The 12,294-nt window shown below is 43.6% G+C and overlaps 1 protein-coding gene across 6 annotated transcripts in view; it reads right to left on the bottom strand.

Moving 5' to 3' along the window:
- SMYD3 (SET and MYND domain containing 3) overlaps positions 1-12,294 on the bottom strand; it is a 764,262-nt gene that overhangs the window by 177,259 nt on the left and 574,709 nt on the right. Inside the window, exon 1 of one of the 6 annotated variants that reach the window (XM_059716141.1) lies at positions 11,316-11,411. The exons of the other annotated variants lie outside the window; for them this stretch is intronic. The gene's annotated coding sequence lies outside the window, so the exon portion shown is untranslated. Of the gene's footprint in view, positions 1-11,315; positions 11,412-12,294 lie in introns of those variants that run through there. 6 annotated transcript variants of the gene reach the window in all.

A 12,294-nucleotide genomic window follows, 5' to 3' on the forward strand; every position in this document is an offset into this window, starting at 1 on the left:
GAGGCAGATCCAGGGCTGGTGCACTGGTGCACTTTCACCCCACTTTGATTCCTGATCCACTCAAAGTTTAAAACCAACTGCCTGGTAGCAGCAGCAGCATTTCTAGTCAGGCAGTACTGAGGGAGTCACTTGACTTCATGGCTCATTATAATTTATCTGATCCCTTCTAAATTCTTCATTCTGTAGGTGTTAATGACCCTCTCTTCTTTTTAATGATCTTGATGTTTCACCAATCAAGCTATCCTTTGCTCTGCAGTTCTGCTGTCTGTTAGCTGCTCCTGGTAAGGAAGCTTCTATTACACAGTACTGAAGATTGCTTTTAACTCGTTAAAATGAAGTTATATTCATTTTTGCTTCTTAAACTGAATAATACAGTCCTTTGCTTCTAGCATATTAGTAAAGCTTCTAATTCATTATTAACTGGAGATGTGGGGCAAGGTGGGCATGCTGGAGGGGTGGGACAGAATCCAGCTTGATCTAGACAGGTTACAAAGGTGGGCAGATGAGAATAGGACGGAATTCAATGGAGACAAGTACAAGGTGCTGTATCTAGGCAGAAGGAACCAGCTGGGGAACACCCCATCTATAGACTGGGGAACAGCCCTCTGGTCAAAATAGTGGCAGAAAGGGATCTTGGAGTCATTGTTGACTTGAGGATGAACATGAGCCACCAATGCAAGGAAGCAGTCAGTAAGGCTAACTGCACCTTGTCGTGCATCTACAGATGCATCACAAGCAGGTCCAGGGAGGTGATCCTTCCCCTCTATGCAGCGCTGGTCAGGCCACAGTTGGAGTACTGCATCCAGTTCTGGGCACCGCACTTCAAGAGAGATGTGGCTAGCACTGAGAGGGTCCAGAGGAGAGCCACTCGCACGGTCCAAGGGTAGTGGGGGAGGCCCTACAAAGAGAAGCTAAAGAGCCTGAATCTATTCAGCCTCCACAAGAGAAGGCTGAGAGGGGATCTGGTGGCCGTTTACAAACTCACCAGGAGGGACCAGCGGAAATTGGGGGAGGGTCTGTTCCCCTGGTCACCACTGGGGGTTATTAGGAATAATGGCCACAAATTGTTAGAGAGAAGGTTTAGGCTGGATATCAGGAGACATTACTTTACAGTTAGGGCTGTCAGGCTCTGGAATGGACTCCCAAGGGAGGCGGTGCTCTCTCCTACCTTGGGGGTCTTCAAGAAGAGGCTGGACAGATATCTGGCTGGGGTGTTCCTGCCTGGGGCAGGGGGCCGGACCTGAAGATCTGTTTAGGTCCCTTCTGACCCCAAGCACTATGAAACTATGGAGAAAAATGTATTGCTTTATATATGCACCTTACCCTCTGCACCCCCATCTTCAAAATTCTAGATCTGTCCAAGTATACGTGAGTTCCAGCTCTTTACACAGGCAAGCTCTCCAGCCAAGGGATACTAGAGGCTGCTCCCTGGGCCACCCCCACTCTTAGGGGAAACCATTAATTGACAGTCTTTCCTCCCCCCTGCCTGGGAAGGGGGCAGGCCGTCAATAGGAAGCCTGCAAGGTTTTAAATTGTCATGTGGGCCCCCTAACTGGGCAGCACATGGGTGATTTAAAGCCAGAGGTGCCAGAAAGTAGGTGGGGAGACCTTCTTTTGCCCCACTTCCCAACCGCATGCGTGGTTAAATCACCATATGTGCCACCAAGCTAGACTGTGTGGGCAGAAAGCCTTCCTGAACCTGTTTCCCCACATCCCTGGCTTCCCATCACTGCCCCAGCTGCCCAGTTGGCAGTCCCTGGTCTGAGAAGCAGGCAGCTGCTCCATTCCCCTGCCAGGCCAGGCTGAGAGGGGAGTGGAGCAGTGTACAGGTGTTCGTTTTTGCAAGAATAACACTCTGACACCTGGAAGATCTCCTGTGCAAACCTCAAAGATCTTTTTCACGGAGGAGAGAAAAATTGACTGAACACTTGTATATTCCTAATTTCTAACAGGAGAGCAGCTATTTTCTTGGTCTTTACGTGGCCAGTGTTAGCGGTGTTACGCTAGTAATCATTCCATACCATTTGTCCTAAGTAATATTCTGAAATAGTTTGGCAAGTGAGATCATTTCTCCAAGCCTAGAGCCTGTGTGACAGATCACCGCTCTGGGCTGCCCTCAATGTGGCCCGCACACCTGTCCCTGGGGCAACCGCCCGCCTACTCGCCTGCCATGCCTTGGTCTTAATTAATTAGTGTTAAACAGCAGGAGGCTGCCCTTATACTGCCCCGCTGCTAGGGGGCGCTACCTGCGGCTCCATTTCTCCCCTACACTGCAGTCCACACCTCGCCGATGGAAATCGCTGTTATCTCAGTTCTCTCGCTATTCGGCCCCTTACTGTTCTCCCTGGGCCTTCCTTCCGTTAGTGCACGCTGCCTGTGGTACTAGGGCTCCCTCCGGCCCTATCTCGCTCTGTGCCCTCTTCTCTGGGGCCTTATCTACAACGCTGCCCCCTCCTGGGACTTTCTGGTGCCCAGCTTGGGCTTCCCAATGATGCGGCCCCATTTCTGGGGCTCCCAGTGCCCACCTGGGGCTTCCCAATAATTGCTGCCGCTGTCTGGGGCTCACGGTGCCCAACTTGGGCTCCAATAATTGCTGCCCCCATCTGGGGCTCACGGTGCCCAACTTGGGCTTCCCAATAATGTGGCCCCCTTTCTGGGGCTCTCCGTGCCCAACCTGGGCTTCTCCATAGTGCTGCCCCCTTTCTGGGCCCCGCACGGGGCTTCTCAGTAGCGCTCCCCTCTCCGGGGCTTGCCACGCCCACACTAGGGCTTCTTAAACACCCCTCTGGGGCTGGGGTCTATGCATCCCTTGTGATGCACCCGCTGGTGCTGGGGTCCTCACACTCTGCTGTGAGTCCCCTATGAGGCCTCCTCCAACCCCTAATAGCCTCACCCAAACCACCGGTTTAACCAATAACAAAATACAAGCCCCTGGGCTGTAACATAAATTGAAGCCGCCTGGCCACAACAACATTGCTCGAGCATCTTTGAGCTGCCATACGCTGTACCTGCGGTCAGGCTTCTTCCTGCACCCTGGCTTAGAGAGCTCCTGCCTCTCTGGCTGCTGTCAGGGAACTGCCACTGGCCTCAGCTCCTGTGCTTTATAAGGGCCAGGTCCTGCCCCTTCTAGTCAGCTGACCTTCTTTGGTTGCCCTGGCAACCCCCAGCTGGGCTCCTTATTCCTTGCTAGGGCTCTTTTCCCAGCAGTTTCTCCTCTTTAGGAACAGGGCACCTCAGTGCTCTGTGACAACCTGTCAAATCCACACTGGGCCTTCCTAATTAATGTAGATTGGCAATATTGTTTTGTGGTATTGTTAATGAAGTAAATTCACACACACACACACACACACACACACACAGCATGAAAGTGAAAGTGAGGATGAAGAGAAGGACAAAGTGAGGAATAAAAAGATTCAAAAATTGTCTACCCACAATTTTTCTATCCCACTGCTGTGGCAAGAAGGGAATTTGTTTTTAAGCAACCCAGTGGAATTCCATGAACTCTACCCTGAACATCTGCAAATCAGTATAGGATGGGGAGGTTTAATTGCTGTAAGTTTGTTTTAATACATACAGCTATTTTTTTATCTGTCAGAAGCTGTAGTAATGGAGGGTTAACAAGCCCTGGAATTTAGGCCTGGAATAGTGGGATGTGGATTTGTAACTCTTAGATCTCCTCATGTTGAAGGGGAAAGCAGGATCGACTTTTGGGACTTGGCTCTTCCCTCGCAATGCTCTGTAAACTCAGGTAGTTTAGAAAGATATTGGATGAATTCTTCTCAGACCTCCTCAGGTATAATGGTGGGCTCAGCTTATCACCAGCCCCCCCCTCACGATTCAGTGTGGTACTTAGGAAAAAGCCAAACTTGAAGCACATTTGCTGTAGCTAGATTCCCAAATTAATGACATTGGCTAAAAAAAAAAAAAAAAAAAAAAAAAAAAAAAAAAAAAAAAAAAAAATTTTTGTTTTGTTTTTTAAATTCTGTTCTTTTCTGGTCACGTAGTGTTTTAGCTTTTAAGGTTTATGTTTTCAGTCTCTTCTTTATACCCATAAGGAATAGAAAACCACATTTGTTTTCCATTTGAGAATAGAGAATCCTGTATAATCACCTGACTCTAGCAGCCAGGGCTTTGTGAAAAACTTACATATTTGGAGATTTGCAATAAAAACAGTAAGAGCTGAAAATATGGGCAGTACTCCAATTGTAATCAATAAAGGGAACTTATCTGCTTAAATATTAGGCACGTCTTTAAGATCCTTGATGAATCAGGCCATGTGTGAGTTGATGTCAAAATGTTTCTATGCAGACATCCATTATAACATTTAAAACATAATCATAACAAAAATTAAATTGTACCAGACTGACAGCATAGATTAAACTAAACCTTTTAAAATCCCTTCCTTCTTTGTACATTCACATCAGAAACATTTCAGGGGAATGAAGTCTGGAAAGCAATTTTAGTTTAAGATAAATTCATAAACAGCTGAACTCGAAATAGCTGTCACAAGCAAACCATTTTAAATAGAAATGCTTAGGGTAACCAACTAAACTGACATGTCTGAAAAGCTAAAAAGACCTCTGTAGTAATAGAAAAAATGAAGAGGTCATCACAAAGATCTTTTCCAAAATGATACTTTTCTGGTAATATTGAAAGCATGTGCAACTTCTGGCTTCAATAAGCATTATTTATGATCAAATTTAGAAGAAGAGAGTATTATTTAGTTTGGAAAATTATCACACAATGAAAAGAATTCATGCCGATTGATTTTAACTGGGAAAGTAAATATGATTTTATGTTCATGAAAAGACCGATGGTACACAATGAAATCTGTCCCCAGTGGAGTTTTTCCACTAAGTTCAACAACATCAGGATTGGGCCAGTGACATGGTTTATATCTATGGCTGTTTTCACACCAGGCCCTGTCAAGATTCTCATTTAAATTTGCATGCATGTCATCTGTTTTCTTAAGCGTTTCCTCTTTTTTTTTTTCCCCCAGGGAGTATGTGTTGAAGTTTATCAAGAGGTTGCTACCTCTTGACTTCATATCATATCTGTTTTTCCATGCATCTTAATTTTTTACCTTGAAAAATTACATATGAGCACTAGGATTCCATTCAAATGATATATTTTATGATGGGTAACAAGTGAACCATACAAACCATAGTACTATATACATCATTTTACCTACATGGACAGCCCATCTGATACATCTCTTTCAATAAAAGCACAGGCCCCACTTCTTGCTTAATCATATTGATTGGTGCCACACTGGACATATAGTAGTCAAATCAATATGGCAAGCAGTGCTCAGTAAGGTATTTTCAAGTACAAATAAAAAAGGCAAAACCATAACCTGCAGAAAGTAACTATAGTACCAATGCTAGCTCTGACTCCTAGGCATGGTCTTTAGTAAGCCTCAGATAGCAACCGCAAGAGAAAGAGTATGATCCACCCAGTTCTAAGCAACTACAACCCTCTGGTCTTGTCACCAGCAGCACTGGCATCATAGCTCCCCTACATAATAGCTTCAGGACACAGTAATGACTTTGTTGGGAATCATAAGTTTAACTAGCTGGAAACTGAGGCCGTAGATTTAAAAATAAGAATTGTATAATTTATAAAAAAAAATTTTAAATGAGTATTGTATAATTAAAATGTGTAAGGCCAGACTGAGAGTGTAAGATGTATGTTTACACGTCTCACCTTAGCAGCTAATTTGGACTCTGTTCTCATTTTAGAGAACTTAGCAACTAAAGGCCAACACCCAGCCAAGTCACAGTAGAACATGCTTAGACGAAACCGAGAAGAAACAGGTTGTGCTCTCTGACAGCGTACACAGACAGCCTCAAAGATGGGGCTATTCAGAAATTTTCTGCCAAAAGAATTTAATCAAAAAGCGCTGATTCCTAAAACCTAAAACACTTTGCAGAAACATGAATTTCAGTCAGCAACTGCCAAGTTTCCCAAAAGCATAATTCATTTCAACACTATGTATTGGAATTTCCAGATTTTTAAATTATTTGTTAGCAGGAAATATTAGTTTCACAATGGGGCATGAACTGGAAATGCTGCATTTGGGGTAGCTTTCATTGTGGCTCACTATAAAGCAAGGGCAACCATAAAGGCTAAGGCTAAGGCTAAGCTAATTGGTATCATGATATGACAGTGTTTATTAATTGATCTTGACATTTGTTGAATTCTTTTTGTCTGACAGTTACTTAAGTCCTCCTTATGCTAGGGAGTTTGATTAAATTGAGTTCAAATTAAATGTTGTCAAAAAGAAAGAAAACAAGGAGAAAAAAAATAATTGGTAATTTCAGTTGACTCATGAGAGTACTTTTTAAAAAGGGCAGTAGTATATTTGCCAAAATACTGCTGCTCATCTGAAACAGAAGCTATTTAAAACATAAAACAAAAGGACAGTAAACCTCCCTGACCTCTTACAAAACAAAATTGAGCTGATCAAGACAAAATACAGAAGATGCAGCTTAGTGGCCCTTGACCTGAAGTCCATAGTGGTTTTTCAAGTCACTTGGCTTATTTCTTGAAAGAAAAGAACAATTTTCTTCCACTCAGAATCTCTGTGCAAGTGTATTTAAGATAGCTAGCTAGCTAGCTAGATCTCTCAAACATCTGTAAATCTCTCACACTGGTATGATGTCTCTAGTGTAAAATGCACTCTCTTGGTTTCTTTGAAAATTCCTCATAAGTACCTGATGGATGATGCAATTTCTACAATCATTTTAAATATTCAAATGAATATTCATAGTTACTTTCTAAAAATATACCAGGTGCACTCACTATCTGGGTTCCTAAACTGTCTAGTTATCTGTTGATCTTGGGCCTTGCATTGGCACTTGGCACTGAATACTGCAGTATCTGAGCAACTTGCAGACCTCGATGCACAATTGGAAGTGTTGTGGTTGCATGTTGTCCCAAAATTTCTTGGGCATCTAAAGGTCCCTTATCATGTTTAAGTCTCCTAGCCAGCAGTTTCACTGTATGCAAATACATACTTACAGTCTACTGGGACCTACTGGTGTTGTGACCTACTGGCGTTCCATCAGTGTCAATCAGAACGTTATGCAAGTGCATGTGCCCTCAATTGCATACACGGAGCCTAAATGAGTATTCTGTCAAGTGCAATGTCCTTTCCATTTGGTAAGCACTCCCCAAGCAAGTGCTGTAACATGAACATAGTTATTTCTAAAGGTTACGAATGATGGGTTGAAAATGCAATTACTGCTAATATTTTCCTTACAGGCTACAGCTACGTTTTTGGGTCATTGGGAAGAAACTTTGTGTTCAGCTTAGATTTGCACAGAGCAGAAGCAGGTTAGGAAGTACATTTACCAGTGGCTACTGCTGTTCGTTTAACCTTTTGTCAGGGGGGAAAAGGGACAGTCCACCATACCTCTCTGACACATTCCTTGTGGGGCTTTGACTACTACTGACAGAACTGGCACCTTTCCTTTTCTTCCAGGGACTGCAGGCAAGTGCAATGTATATCTGAGAGCAGTGGATGAGCAGTGACCCTGTTCCTTCATAAATGCAAGGAAGCTGAATAACCATCATGTGGCCTTCTCATGCTCTTAAGTTATTTACTTGTACTCAGGACTAAATATTCAGGCACAACCACATTAATTGGTTAGTAACAACAGATACGTGAAAAGGGATTGAACACCTGTAGTCAGCCATAAAAGTATACAGGGACTGTTCCCAAGGCCTAGTGAGAGCTGGGCCCCAAATGGCCCTCACAATACACTCTTAAAGGATACATCATATGCTGCTCCTGTAGTGTCTCATCATATACCACTGGCTAGCATATGGCCATGGCTTTGCATTAAACTCAGAAGTAAGATCTAGTGCCAACAGCAGTCATACAAGTAGAAGTCAATGCACAAGCCAGTTTCCAAGAAGCAAAGGCTCCAGCATGTGATCTTGCACTCTAGCTACCAGACACAGATGAGTAAAAGCAACTCTGTAATTAGTTTGCAAGGTGACTTCATGGATCAGGAGACTGAGTATTTTAGAAGACCAAGTTTTTCTTTGCATGACATTGCTTAAGCAAACAGATAAGTGTTGAGGATGACATCCAGGGACAGTCATTTATTAGTTAACATTTTAATAATGCGAAGCAGGAAAGACCACTGACTGTATTCAGTCACAAAGCATTATTCAAATGAAGGGGAGCATATAGAATGTGCATGCAAACGTGGGCGATATAAAGTTAGGGTGCCTTGGTCACAATATAGCAGATGTTGCCTTCCTAAAATACTGTATTTTCTCCTGTACCACAAGCCCCCAAATAAAAAACACACAGCTTGTTTTTGGAAGGCAGAATCTACAAGAAAAGATTTTTCCAGAGTCATGTTTGTCTGGATGACTGTTTCCTTCTGGGAACAGAGAGTGTCCAGGAAATGTGACATCCCAGAAAGCCTGATAAGGCAGCAGGAACTTCCTGGTGTGGCTTGACAGCAACAAGGCTGGGCCCTGGACCCATGCAAGGGTAGTAGCAAAATGGTTACTTCTTTACTGTAATTATTATTTACTAGAACTTGCAGAAAGAACTATGTATTGATTTTACACCACAAAACTCATTAAGATCCTACAGACTGCATGCAGCAGGTCACTCACCTCCAGCCAGCTCAGCTGCTCTTCTGCCAAAAGTTACTGTCTCACCAGCAGCTGCGAAAGGGCAAACCCGGGGTTCTGCACCTGCTGTCTTACAGCCTCAGGGAGAAGCAAGCAACCATCTTTGGAGCCAGGAGCATCTTCCTTCCCTATTCCACCCCACTTCTACCCCAGAAAAGATAAACCAGCTTCCTTGCTTAAAATAGGCACCACAATTTTGGAGGTCTGATTTTTGAGGGAAGGGTGCCTGTGGTATGTGAGTAAATATGGTATTTTTTTAATGCAATGTAAGGAAAAAATGGGTGAAAAAGCACTCAAAGAAAAGAAAGGAAAAGATACCACATGATCTGATTGGAGCTTCTTAGTCAAGAGTTATTCTGAAATATAACCCGTTAGCAATCACTAACAGTCTTCGTGAGGGTAATTTTCAGCACTAGTACTGTTCTAATTTTCAGCACTAGTACTGAGTCTAAGGAAGTTACACAAACACTGGACTGGAACAGTTTAAGCAGGGATGATCCTGCCTTGAGCAAGGGGTTGGACTAGATGGCCTTCAGAGGTCTCATCCAGCCTTATATCTCTATGATTTCTATGAAATGACTTAACCTCTCTGTGACCCAGCACTCTTCAACTAATGAAAAGATTGCCATTGAATTCAGACTTTGGATCTGTCCATTTCTCAAGTTTTGCTATTTTTTTTTTCCTCTCAATACAAGGAGGGTAAGATCTTTCGTCATACAGCCATCGTGTGAAAGTAGAAACTCAGATCCTTACCCAGCAGTCCACAAATCTCAAAACAATGGCCATGTTATCTTTCACCATATATTTTAGGCCAAAAGCTAATGTTTCACGCTCAGGATGAAAAAACAAACATGCTAAAAGGCTAAAACACAATCTTTCTGCAAAGAATGAACACAGATATAAATTAATCTGTTCTCATGACACTTGTCAGAGTGTAATCTCATTCCCCACACCCCACTCTGGTGCTGAACAGTATATCAATAATTCATTGGGATGCAGAATTATTGCTAAGCTGTTAAAAGTAAAATCTTGTCCCTGTAGTATATAAGGTCTGCATGAGGATAACATCTATCCATTTTGAATGTGAAAACTCTTCATCAGACATAAACCCAAGCAAACAAAACAGGCTTTTCAAATATCTATGGATTGCTCATCAAAACCCACTAACTACCAGGTTTCTTTATAAATAAGGAGCTCTCATTATCCTGCGTCAGACTTGATAAACACATACCAATTTCTAAAAAGAGCATTTAATAAAAAGAGTTAACTCTATGTGAAAAAGTACTGCAGCTCTTTCTTAAACAAAATATGGTATTTCTGTGTGTGGGTATGTACCTTGCTAACAATGATGCCCTTGTGTATCTCTGCTTAACCAAATGTTATCTTCAATTAGACAGAATAGAATCACTATGTTTACCGAATGAAGTTTTACAGGGTAGCAGCAGTTTGAGTTGCAGATAAAATTACTGTGGTTTGCGCCTATTGTAAATGAAGTATTCATCAGTGAAAGATTGTTTTAACTTAATTATACTTCCATATAGAAAAAAACCCTACACATTACATTTGGTATGCTTTGAAAAAGTCCTAATTGTTGTAAGATCAATCCAATGGCTTTCCAATCAGATATGCACATGATCGCTTATTCGCAAGGCCTGACTTTGCTCTTACTTGCATCAGTATAAATCAGAAGCAAATCCACTGGCACCAGTGAGTGGCATCGAACAGATTAATGAGGTCAGAGCCAGGCAAAACATTCTATATTTTTTTGAGTAACTGCAGTTGCATTTGGAAGAACTGGTCTCACAGATCTGGAATATAAAACCTCTGTTTAAACAAGCAAAACGGTATAGCAAAAAGAGTAGAATGGGCTTCCCACATAGCCTTGTTAACATGCTTCAAATGCAATACAGAAAGACCACTTCACTGTTGAAAGAGTAACTCAGTCTTTAAGGCCCATTTAATCCTTGTGTCATGGGATGGGGTCCCCAGGGATGGCCATGATACCCCTAGGGCTTCCTGACCATGCCAATCATGCCCAATAGGCATTTCTCACCTGTCACATCTTGGTGTACTATAGTAAATAGGGAGGCTGCCCTCAACTTGTATTTTGGGCACAGTCCTGATGGATCCCACTGAACCCTCTGGGTTCCTGGACCCCTTTTGGGTCCCGCTCCAAAATGAATGCCTCTCGGAACACTCTCAGCCTCATGGGCTAGATGCGTGGCTCCAAACTGCCCCTTTACCACGTCCCAAGCCTCTCAGGTGGCATTCACATGTTGTCTATACAAGGCCTTAATTCAGCTTGGCCTCTGGTCATGGCTGGGCTCTCCGCAGACCTGTCTCCCTCTCTCTCTCGGCGCCCCTTGGCACTGGGGCCCACTCACCCCCTTTGGCACTGCGCCCACACAGGCCCTGGGGGGTCTGTGCACCCCAAATACTGCGCCCACACTGGCACTGGGGTCCCCACACTATAGTGGGCCCCCAATGAAGCCTCCTCCTTCCCCAATAGCCTCAGCCCGATTCTCCGGTTTTATAAGACAGCAGCCAAAATATAAGTCCCTGGGCTATAACATAACCCGTAAATTCAGGATGTGCTCTGCCCCTTTAAAAGAATCAAACTTCTTCCCCAGCACTAAGTGCCTTGCAGGCAAGGGTACCTGGTGAGCTCCTGGAGCCCCATTAGCCCCAAGTGCAGCATATCAGGCAGCTGCAGCGTCTCTGGGCAATTTCTCCCTGAAGACTCCTTCCCCTTTGACTGCTAGCAGGAAACTGCCTTTTTAGTCCCAGCCCTGGGGTTTATATGTGCCCAGGGTCCTGCCTCTTCTGGTCAGCTGACTGGCTGCAAGTGCAGGCTAATTCCCTCCTTAAGCCTGCTGCCACAGTAACCTGCACCTGTGGGGTTCCTGACTGACTGCTAGGGCTCCCTCCCTAGGCAGTTTCAGCCCCTAAAGGAGCACACACCTTAGTGCCCTGCGACACCTTGATCTTGCTGATAAGCAGGCCCAGAAGCATTACGGGGGGCGGTGTGCAATACCACCACCAAAGGCAGATGCTCGGCTCCATTGAAGCTCTGATTTTATCCTGCTTTGAACTACAATCCTCCAGCCCAACGTGGGCCAGAAATACAAGGACCAGCACTACAGCTAGCCCCTGCAGAGACTGAACGAGTTGAACAGACTCTGTTATCCTGCATGTAGCCAGGCACCATCTACTTTCTCTTAGGTATGATTCAGTAAGATAAAGGCAAATAACTTTTGTCTTCATTTTCTGCTACTAATCCTGACAAAGTAGCAAAAATAATTCATACTCTGATGTGTTGGCAACAGACATTTTAAGCAATAAAGACCGGATCTGAAGCCCACTGCAGTCAAGAGAAACACTCCCTGTGACTTTAAAGTGCTTTGATCCAAAAGCCTTAAAAATAAATCTGAAATCTGGAGATTGGCAGAAGGACTAAGAAAGAAAAAAAAAATCAGCCTTGTGCTTCTATTTATTTGGCAGCATAGTATATGCTGGGAGTTCCTCTCAGGCAAACATTTCCCATCCCAGGAATTTTCTTTTCATGTTCTCTTCTACTTCAACATATTCTGAAATTTCATTATAAGGTATCTTTTAAGAAATAAGGAGGATCGTTCA

The sequence above is a fragment of the Alligator mississippiensis genome, chromosome 1, assembly GCF_030867095.1.
Source record: "Alligator mississippiensis isolate rAllMis1 chromosome 1, rAllMis1, whole genome shotgun sequence".
In the NCBI taxonomy this organism is placed as follows: Eukaryota; Metazoa; Chordata; order Crocodylia; family Alligatoridae; genus Alligator; species Alligator mississippiensis.